Below are 10314 nucleotides of genomic sequence, written 5' to 3' on the forward strand. Positions count from 1 at the left end.
TCGGGCAGCGTAGGGTAGTAGGGCGGTAATGCGATTTTCTTACCAGGCGTAGGGTAATTTCCACTTTTTTATCGTCAACAATCAGCTAAAAAAGAACAGTTGACGAGTGATCTTAAAAACTAGCCAATCGACGCGACATCCCTCAAGGCGCTATTCTCGACACTCCTTAAGAGATACGAAAACTAAATCTTTCTTGAATAAAATTGGAGCTGTTCACATCTCACCAGCACAATGCTGAGCCGAAAGATGAGACGTCACATATATCTGTGCTAGCTTCATTTTTTCTTCAGAAAAATCAAGACGGGTGCTCAACTCGCAACTGTATTTTATTGTCTTGTTCTTCACTTTATCCCTGGTTTGCCCTTGCGCTGTCTTTCACATCATAAAACCAAACCACCTCGCCCACCTTTCAATCATTTTCCTATAGACAGTTTAGGAGCCCTCAGAATCGGAGCTGTCTGCGACGGCTCGGCGCGGAGCGCTGATCTTGTGGTATGGCCGCCTTTGCTTACCGTAATTTGCTACGCCTTATTATTGATACTCAAAGGGGATTTCTGCCATCAGCGTCGCCGTCGCCTTGAGGTTCGGCATGACGTCCAACGGCGATGAAATCGTCGCCGCGCACCGTATTCTGTATGTGCGAGTGAAAGCGCGCGAGGGACGCGTGCTTTCACGGGGAGCGAACGCATGGCAGAGAGCAAACGCGCATTCTGCGCCGTGCTCCCTGAAGGAAGCGTCTCTATGCTCCTTTACAATCACCATGTATATATATAGAACAAACGCGACTTCTTCCGTCGCGCGAAAGGCCGTGGGAGGACTGGAGGGAGCGAGGGAGGGGAGCCGACGTTTAGCTGCGGCACCAAATGCAGATTTATATAAAAAACGCTGCGAGGCGAGAAAGTGGTAAAGACTTCCGATGTTGCTCGACGAGTGTCACGTTCTGGTCTCATCGAAAACCTCCGAGCCGCAACAGTCACCAACGCCGCGCGCGTTCGGAGCGAACGCGGGCAAAACGCCGACGGCGTCGACAACAGTTCTGCGCTGGTGCTGCAGCATGTCCCAAGTTTATACAGCTGATAAAACTACTATCTTTTCTCCGTATAGCTCTCTACTAATTAGCTATCGCAATTGATGCTTCGCCTTTCGGGTAAAACTGCAACTTTTTTTTTTTTTTTTGTTTTGTTATGGCCACTTCCTAAATGCAACACAATAACCCACACCGGAATAGGAAGCCACACCACAATATTTTGCTCAATAAAGACTTTAATTTCTCTCTCTCTCGCTCCCTTCCACTTCTGCGAGACGATGTGCGCGCGTACGCTCGCTTTTGATATGCGCTTTTTATTTTTTGCTAAATATATCGATGACAGTCGCTACCGACTTTAGCGCCACCACACTGCTATCCCGTTGTACTTTGAAGTATAGTCTGTAATTTATTATTATTACGCTGTGATATTTTAGGCGTAGGGTAAAATGTAGGGTAATGAAAAAGTTGTGTAGGGTAAAGTAGGGTAATTTTGACTGAGACGTAGGGTACTTCCCAAAAATTGGTTGGCAACACTGGGGTAAGGGGAAGTGGGAGATACAGAGAGAGGTAGGTGACAGGTGATTATGATATCGTACAATGAGCTACTATTTATTGGCGCTGAGCCGTGCTCCCTCAAGGGCTGCAGAAGATAGTGCCAACCTTTCCCTTTCCCTCAAGAACCACTTATCATCATCAGCTACTATTTACACACGTTGTCCAATACGCGGTTGTGCACTTTTCACACACTACACGCAGGAGTAGTGTTGTCCACACAGAATGTCATCCCACAAACACATTTCGCGCACTGCACACTGCACAGTTCCTAGAGACGACCGTCTAAGCCCGTCTCACACATAAAGTTCAAAGTGATCTTATGGTGCGCTGGGCATGATCAACGCTTCTCCATGCGCCTAAAACCTTGGCTTCCGAAAAGGGGCGGGAGTCCAAACAGTCAACACTACGTTTTAGTGTCCTTCGCTCGGTCGCATATTGAGGGCACACGCAAAGTATGTGTTCTATTGTCTCGGGAGTGTGACAGACGCTACAATCAGGGTCCCGTTCTCGTCCAATCTTGTGAAGGTATTTGCGAGTGTACGCCACACCAAGCCGTAATCGATGGATAAGTGTTTCCTGGCCTCTCCGCATCCGAAGTGGAAGTCGGAATCGCAAACCGGCGTCAAGTCTATAGAGGCGCTCTTGTCGATGTTCGGGGTTGTCCCATTGTCGCTCCATAGACGTTTTGATGGAGTTGTGTAGCAAGGCGTTGATGTCGTAACGGCAAAAGGGAAGTTTTATAATCTTCCCGTCAGTGTGCGCCATTTTTGCTTCCGCGTCAACCTGCTCATTTCCGGCTATTCCACAGTGGCTGGGAATCCACTGCAGTGCAATGGTATGTACGGATTGAGACGCCTCAGTAAGCAGAGCCATGATGTCGTAGACTAGAGGGCTATATGCGCTTCTGGGATTCATATAATTGCTTATGAGTTGCAGCGCCGGTTTCGAGTCGCAGAACACTGTCCAGTTAGAGAGGTTTTGTTGTACTATGCAGCGGACTGCTTCTCGAATACCGGTCAACTCAGCTGCTGTAGACGATGTTTTGTGTCCTATCTTGAACCGCTGCGTAATCCCCATTGCAGGTACCGTGTAAGCTGCCGCGGAAGAGGTCTGTGTAACAGAACCATCTGCAAAAACATGTTCGGTATATCCGTACTTGTAAGCAATGTAGGATAACGCGAAATGTTTGAGACCCGCAAGCGGCATTTTCGACTTTTTCGTTATTCCGGGGATTGAGATTTTCGCCGTCGGCTTTGCCATCGTCCAGAGTGGAGCTTCCGGGCGCCAACATAAGTACGAAGGAGCGATAGCTCACACCCACAACTGCCCAGCGGTGCTTGCATTGCGGTTTTTCACCAAAGTTCCGCAGTATATAAACGACCAAGCGCGTGAAGCATGGGCATGAAGTGACGGCGGCATAGACGGCGTCGTGGTCTCGAACCGGAAGTTGTAGCAGAATACGCCGTACCCCACAATCCCTTGCGACAACTGAGATTTTGCTATCCACCTATCTCGTGCCATAGCCTCCGAAATCGGTCAGCGTGCATCGCAAGATCTATTGCAAGTTTTTTTTTTTTTTTCTGTAACTTGCAATACGTACCTAAATTTTGTTACCAGTAGAAAAGTAGCGTCTTGGCCTCCGAGATCGGGCAGGGCGCGTTGTAGCCCGTTCTCAGAGGCGATGTGAGATATTGCGCCCAGGGCCAGAAGAGGCATCACATTGCCACTAGCTAGCACTAGTACTTGCAACAGCCCCAGATGCAGCAACTAATCACAGCAGCGTTTTATTTTCGGAAGGGGTGAAGAAGTCAAAACGCAGATGGTTAATGACATTTACACTCACTCCTGCGAAAGCCATGATGATAATGATGATGATTTATTGGCATCCCCTTTGAATCGGGGCGGCAACAAATAGTCACCTAGCCTGCTTGATTTAATCTGGTATACATGTTCTTTATCTAGCATTTTTGTACGCCTCTCATTATTCTTTTTCTTTTTCAAAAATTTACCTTGTACCGCTACCTATGATTTTAAGAGATCAGGTCTTATCCATCTGTTCCCTGCTTTTTTTCCACCAGTACTATAATCGTCTCTTGCTTATCTCTACGGCTGATCTGTTGATGTTTCCTTCCACTTTAAACCCAAGCGCTTCTGGGAGTTGCACGTTACCTGCGGTTTTCGCTGGGTGGATCCCGTCGCATTCGATTAGGATGTGCTGAGTGGTCTCTGGATCTTTACTGCAGCATACACATGCCTCATCTAGTTCCGAATATTTGCTCCGGTATGTTTTGGTCCTTAGGCAACCGGCTCGAGCCTCAAATAGCAAGGCACTGCCCTTTGTGTTATCGTACAGATTTTCCCTTATAATTTTTCTTCTCATTCTTGTAAATCTCCATTGTCCTTTTTGTTTCCATTCTTTGCATCCAATTCACGGTCTCTATTCCTCTTTCTTTCTGATGACTCCTGATTGTCTATTTACAGTTTCGATTATCCTGTACTTGGTAGCCAACTTCCTTGACCTCTTCCTCCATTCTGTGTCCACGCTTTTCATGTAGAGATACTTGTGCCTTTTAGCCGCCCATTTATTTTCACCTATGTTCCTGAGCCTTTCTTCAAAACTAATTTTGCTCTGTGCTTCTCAGACTTCAAAAGAGGCCCAACCCATGTCACCCTGCACTGCCTCATTTGTGGTATTACCGTGGGCTCCCAAAGCCAACCGGCCTGCTGAACTTTGGTTAACTTCCAAACCCGACAAGATATCGATCTGACTTTAAGCATATAATGACATTTGCGAATGTTAGCGCCACCCATCGTTGTGAGTCGCCGCCTGGCGGACACTAGCTGAACCATGATAGTATGGACACGGCCGCCTGGATCGGCGCGCGCAGCGGGTACCTAAAGGCCCTTACGTGTATCCCGACGCGCGCGCCGATCCAGGCGGCCGTGGTATGGATGGCGGGTCGCGTCGTCTGCTAGCCGCTACTTGTTAACATGTGAGCGTATGGCGCACATTTCCGTTTTAAAGGGGCCCTGAACCACCGCTCGCGCTTGGAGAAAAAATTCAGTCCGCGGATGGCATGTGCTGCTGTGAATAGCTCAGCGAAGTTTTGCAGTCGTGCGCGGCGCGTGGAGCTCGCAAACGGAGCGCGAAGTCACCTTTCTCTCAAGCGCTCGCATTTCAACACAAGCCTGCTCCTCGGTGTCTTCTGGACGCTTGATTTCGTCATATAGCGAATTTCCATACGCGGCTGCTATTGACCAATAGCTGACGTCAATCAAAAAGGGTGTTTGGATCAGTGCTCTTCTTCCTACAGTTAATGTGTATATTTATTGACGAAGTTCAATAAATAGGGTGAAGTAAGCGAAAATGTTCAAATTTCGATAATAATTAAGCACTTCCGGAAGAAGCCAACTACTGTATGCTCACGCTCGGCCGCGGCAGCCCGCGTAGGAAATTTCGACTAGTTTTGAACGCTCAACTAGCCTCGATCCACGCGAAACTTAAAGTCAGACCATACTCATGCTTGCCAGCGCACGCTCACTCGTGGCCGCTCCAGGTAGACGCCTTGGCAGACTAAATTTAGATAGCGCATCAAAAAAGTCGAAGTTTATCAATTGCGATAGCAAATTGGTAGAGAGCTATTCGGAGTAGGGATAGTAGTTTTATCGGCTGCATAAACTTGGATACATTCGCTTTCTAACTGAATTGACAAGCGTGGTGTCATCGCGCACAAGCAAACATGAATAGATCACACTGAATGACCGCAGACGACGACTGTCAAAACGCTGGCGCAGCCGCTGCAGCGGGCGAAGAATCGTGCGGTCTATCACTTCAACGGAAACTGAGCGGCGAATGCACAGCGCATACAAAGGTCAGAGCCGTGTGGAGATAAGAGACGGTAAGAGCGACCATCACCACAGCCAGTGCAAACGTATTTGTTGGCAGAGTAGAAGCTGCTCCCCCCCCCCCTCCCTCCCGCGCTGCCTACCGCTTTTTATTGCGATAGCAATTATACGGACACTTCAACCGGATTTCTGCCATCGGCGTCGCCGTGAGGTTCCCTATAGATAAAATCCCACGCGCAAGCAAGGAAGCGGGAAGCCAGCGCCGGAGGGAGCGGGGAGGGGAGGGCGCACTTCTACTCTGCCAACAACCGCGCTCGTCGCTCGCCCGCACCGTCTCTTATCTCCACACGGCTCTGACCTTTGTATGCGTTGTGCATTCGCCGCTTAGTTTCCGTTAAAGCGATAGACGGCACGTACCTTCGCCCGCTGCGGCGTATGCGCTTGCTGCCAGCGTTTTGACAGTCGTCTGCAGTCATTCAGTGTGATCTATTCATGTTTGTGCGCGCTCACACCACGCATGTTCATTCAGTTAGTAATAGTCGGGCCACATTTTCCAACGCACGCTACACATGCAATGCTGCCCGGATCGGCAGTGCAGCACTACAGGTGTGTCCCTTCGCACGCGCTGCCCACGGGAAGCGCTTCTCATCAACACCACCGTTTCACACGCGCCTTCTCGTAGTCATCGAGTCTCTCTTCATGTCGGTCTACTTACGCCGCAGCACACCTGCTTACTTAATCAGCTCATGTTTACTACAATTCATATTGCTACCAAAGCCGCTCACCTTACTTCGTATGACATTGCTGTGTTGCTATCGCATTCATTGCTTCGCCCTTAGGGCGAAACTGACATTTTTTTTGCTTTCGCGTGGGAGATTGCGTTGCCAGTTCCCCTTGCGCTCGGTTGCAAGATACGCATTTGGTGCCCTAGCACAGCGTCGCCCCGCCTCCCTCCCGGACCCCATACCCCCACGGAATTTCGCGCGACGGTCGCGTTTGCTTTTCGCCGTGCGTTGGCTCTCCGTGATAACGCACGTCCCCCGCGCGCTTTCACTCGCGCATACGGCGCGCGGCGACGATTTTATCGCCCTTGGAATCTATACGGAACTTCACGGCGACGGCGACGACGACGGCAGAAATCTGGTTGAAGTGTCCACATAATTGCTATCACAATAAAACGCGCAAGTTGGATGTGGCTACTATCTGTCGGTCAAGCTGGTGAAAGACAATGCCGGTCCGTACCATGTACCATGGTCAGACTGCTGAATATAAACGCAAGCCCAGTCGTGCACAAAGCAAACGCTGCGCATACACATTACGGTTGCATGTAGCTGTGGTCTGCTACATAGCGTAGATACTGGTGCCGCGACGAGTCCACTGGCTAAACGCACTCCTGCTCGCTGAAGACAATCGCGTTTTTTGGTTTACATTTGGCGCGTCGTAGGCGCCGAAATCGGAAGTGGCGTCGTCAACATCCAAAACCAAATTGGAACTGCGCTCCAAGGTGACATTTAAAAAGCGGAGCGTTGTGGCCATGCCTCGCTCCGCCTAGCCTTCGTAGTGCAAGGCATTGAAGAAGGAGTGGAAGCACCATGGTGGCCGTGTCTTACTGCCAATAACTCCGCTTCTGCTGAACGCATTACAGTACTTTTTGAGGCAAAGTATTTCTGAAACAGCCTATTTTCACTTCAAATGTCTTTCTCCACTTCAATAAAAAGTGGTTCAGGGCCCCTTTAAAGAATGTTTGTTTCGTGGTTGTAGTGTAATCATAAATGGTGGTATGCATTTTTTTGACGATGTAAAGACCCTTTTGACTTTGTGCTGTAGTCGTCGTGCTACAATAAAATCAGTGACTGCATGTGTTGAACGTGCAATGTGTGATTGTCGCACTCTCCGTTCATCAACATCATTTAAATTTTATTGCTGCATTGTGATTCAAGCACTTCACAAAAAACGCTTGGCATCGTTTTTAACAAACTGATCGCTGCGATACTTGAATACGGCACTTTAGCGATTCTTTGTAGCAATGTGCTGATCATTGCTCAATGTTTGTGATACCACGAAACATGAACGAGGTGGCGCGAGATCACTCGGCAGTAGGAAAGCAAATCTTAGCACTCGTATGATGTCGCAGGGTTCAATTGATCTTACGCGTATAATTGCATGACTGTCGTTTAGTGGTTACGCAACCATCCTTAGCTGTTCCTGAGGTGCCCTTCTATTATGTGGATAACCCACTACGCAGAAATAATTTTGCCTCAGAAGTACATTTTTTGCGCTTTCGTACTTTATCTGCTGCAAAAGGAAAGCAGAAGTAGAGTATCACAAGAGGATCACATCTAACATTTCAGTCGCTAAGCACAGGATGTTGTGAAGCTGAGTTGTTGGCGGCTAATATAATGCGATCTTAAGCGTGGTGTTGTTGGCTTCAGAGAAGGTAGCGGTGATTATTTCCACAAATGAAGAAAACAACGTAATAAGGCTGGCTCTTAAAATAATTGAAAATTATTCGCACCATTCTCATGCATGTAATTGTGCAAAAATATATCCTTGTACTAAAATGCTACATTTTTAGTGTTACCGCGAAAAAACAAACAAATAGAAATGTGTGTGAAGCCACATGGTAGTACCCCCACTGCGCTGTCACTCATATTGGCATAACTTGTTTAACCAAACTTATCTATCTTGTATTTGACAGAGAATCAAAAAAGAAGTAAAAGGTACTAATGTATGTGGACAAGCGGTGAAATAGTCACAATAACTAGCTGCTTTAACTTCACTGTACAAGAATACAGGCATTTTTATAAACAGTGCAAGAATAGCAGAAAGTTGAGTTGCGCAACAGCAGCACCAACAGATTAGGCTGAATGCAAGCCGAACACCAACAAAAAGCAACATGCATGTACCGGAACAGAAACTGCGTTTATAAGCATAATAATGAAACTTGCCAGCATAGTTTGAAAAATAGCACTTTTTACTGGACCAAGCAAATGATGCCATAGCCATCACTCCAAAAGCAAAACATGGTAGCCCTATTCAGAACAGCATTACATTCAGGTGTTCTGTGCATCATAAGACTGCTAAACATGAATGGAGAGGTGTTTATTTGCAAAGCCAGGCTACCATAAAGAACAAAGGCAATGAGGCACACATAAAATGTTTCAAGTGAGGAACAATGTCTTGCACTACAAGAACAACAATGTTCTATTCATATTAGCAAAGCACCTCAACTGCACACAGAAAGCTAATATTATAAAGCATCTGCCACAGCGTGAGATGTCCCTGGAATTAAGTGATAAATTGTTTTGCCAACTAGGATTGTGTTACAACCCCTACGCTTTCAAGCAAGAACAGCACAAATGGAAACGTATCAAGGATGACATAATGGCACTTCAAAGTATCAAACACTAACTGACATCACTGTTATGCACAAGGAAAGCATCTAGCTTTAAGCATTGTGTGTGTTGGAAAAAAAACGCACTGCCACATTTCATGTTATTGACAAAATGCTTATTTCTTGAGTGATAAAAAAAGAACCAAAGTAATGAACTCAATTGCCAAATTGCTTGAAGCCAAGAAATGCATGAGTGGCAATGTTCTGACTGTTGTGTGGTCAATAAGCACACAATAAACAATGCAAAAAAAGAACTTAAATACTAACAACCTTGCAAAACATCCAGTGTTAAAAATTGGCTGTCTGTTTAACGTAACTCAATAAATACAAAAAAAAAACAAGCACATGTTATAAGAAACAACATTTACAATAAAAACATACGCACATCAAACAAAAGAAATTCACTTCTCGTTAACCATAAAAAATTGCCACTTAAGATGTCATGAAAAAATGCACTTTGCGTGAAACTACAAAGGTACAAACTTGATTTGTTTCAGGGCAAGAAAAGCTAACCAGTGGAAAACCGGCAAGTCAATTGCATTCTACCCTGTCAAATGGTTTTAGGCAAGGATGTTGACCGTTAAAGACATCCTCAATGCAGCCGCCCTCCCAATGAAACTTGCTCAACCCCGAAAATTGTAAGCAACATGCATACATTACTGTCTCTCACCTGGGCCTTACTGCCTCAAAGAAGCCCATGAATTCACCGTGCCAGCTAACCCTAACAAACAAGCCCTTTAATATAACAATCTGCTTCACCACAACGCAAAAATGTGACAAAAATGAAAAATAATCCTCCAATGCAGATAATGAGAGCTTCTATTTGTAGGGACTTTTAATAAAATATTTAATGAGCATCCTCAGTTATATCTTAATTTGAATACAAATTTAAATCCTGCAGATCTTGAATCCATACACCCATCTCCGGACAAAGTTCATTTCTCCAATAAAAAAATTCACCTACCTGCAAAAAATTGAGGTGCATGCGGCCATCAGTGGTCTTTTAGTGAACTGCCTGTTTTAACACTGAGCATCTGTCATTTAAAATTATTCAGTATCTGTGCACATTGTGCCTCTTAACAAAAAAAAAAAAAAAAAACATAAAGTGATATCTGCACACACTATTATTTCATTTTACAAAAGCAATATTGAACAAAAAAGAAAATGGGCAAATGTGGCCTATTGTGACTAGTGTTAATGCCCTAATTTCCTGTCATATAGGTGTATCGTTTCTTAAATTTTAATATCCTCTTTCCTTTAGTGCTCTTTCTTTCAACACCACAGTTCATTCCTTTAGTTCCATGCAAAACCATACGAAGTATTCAGAACAAGACAGTAATGCGACCCTGCCAAAAGTAGCACATGGCACTCACAACCCGCAGTGCGACCCCAAATAACCTGGCTGGTTAAGGCATTTTGCACGTAAGAGCAGGTTATGTAGGGGCAGTGAAATGAACTAGCGACCTTATTATTTGCACATTAAAATTACTAT

This window comes from Dermacentor silvarum, chromosome 1 (assembly GCF_013339745.2).
Source record: "Dermacentor silvarum isolate Dsil-2018 chromosome 1, BIME_Dsil_1.4, whole genome shotgun sequence".
Taxonomy (NCBI): Eukaryota; Metazoa; Arthropoda; class Arachnida; order Ixodida; family Ixodidae; genus Dermacentor; species Dermacentor silvarum.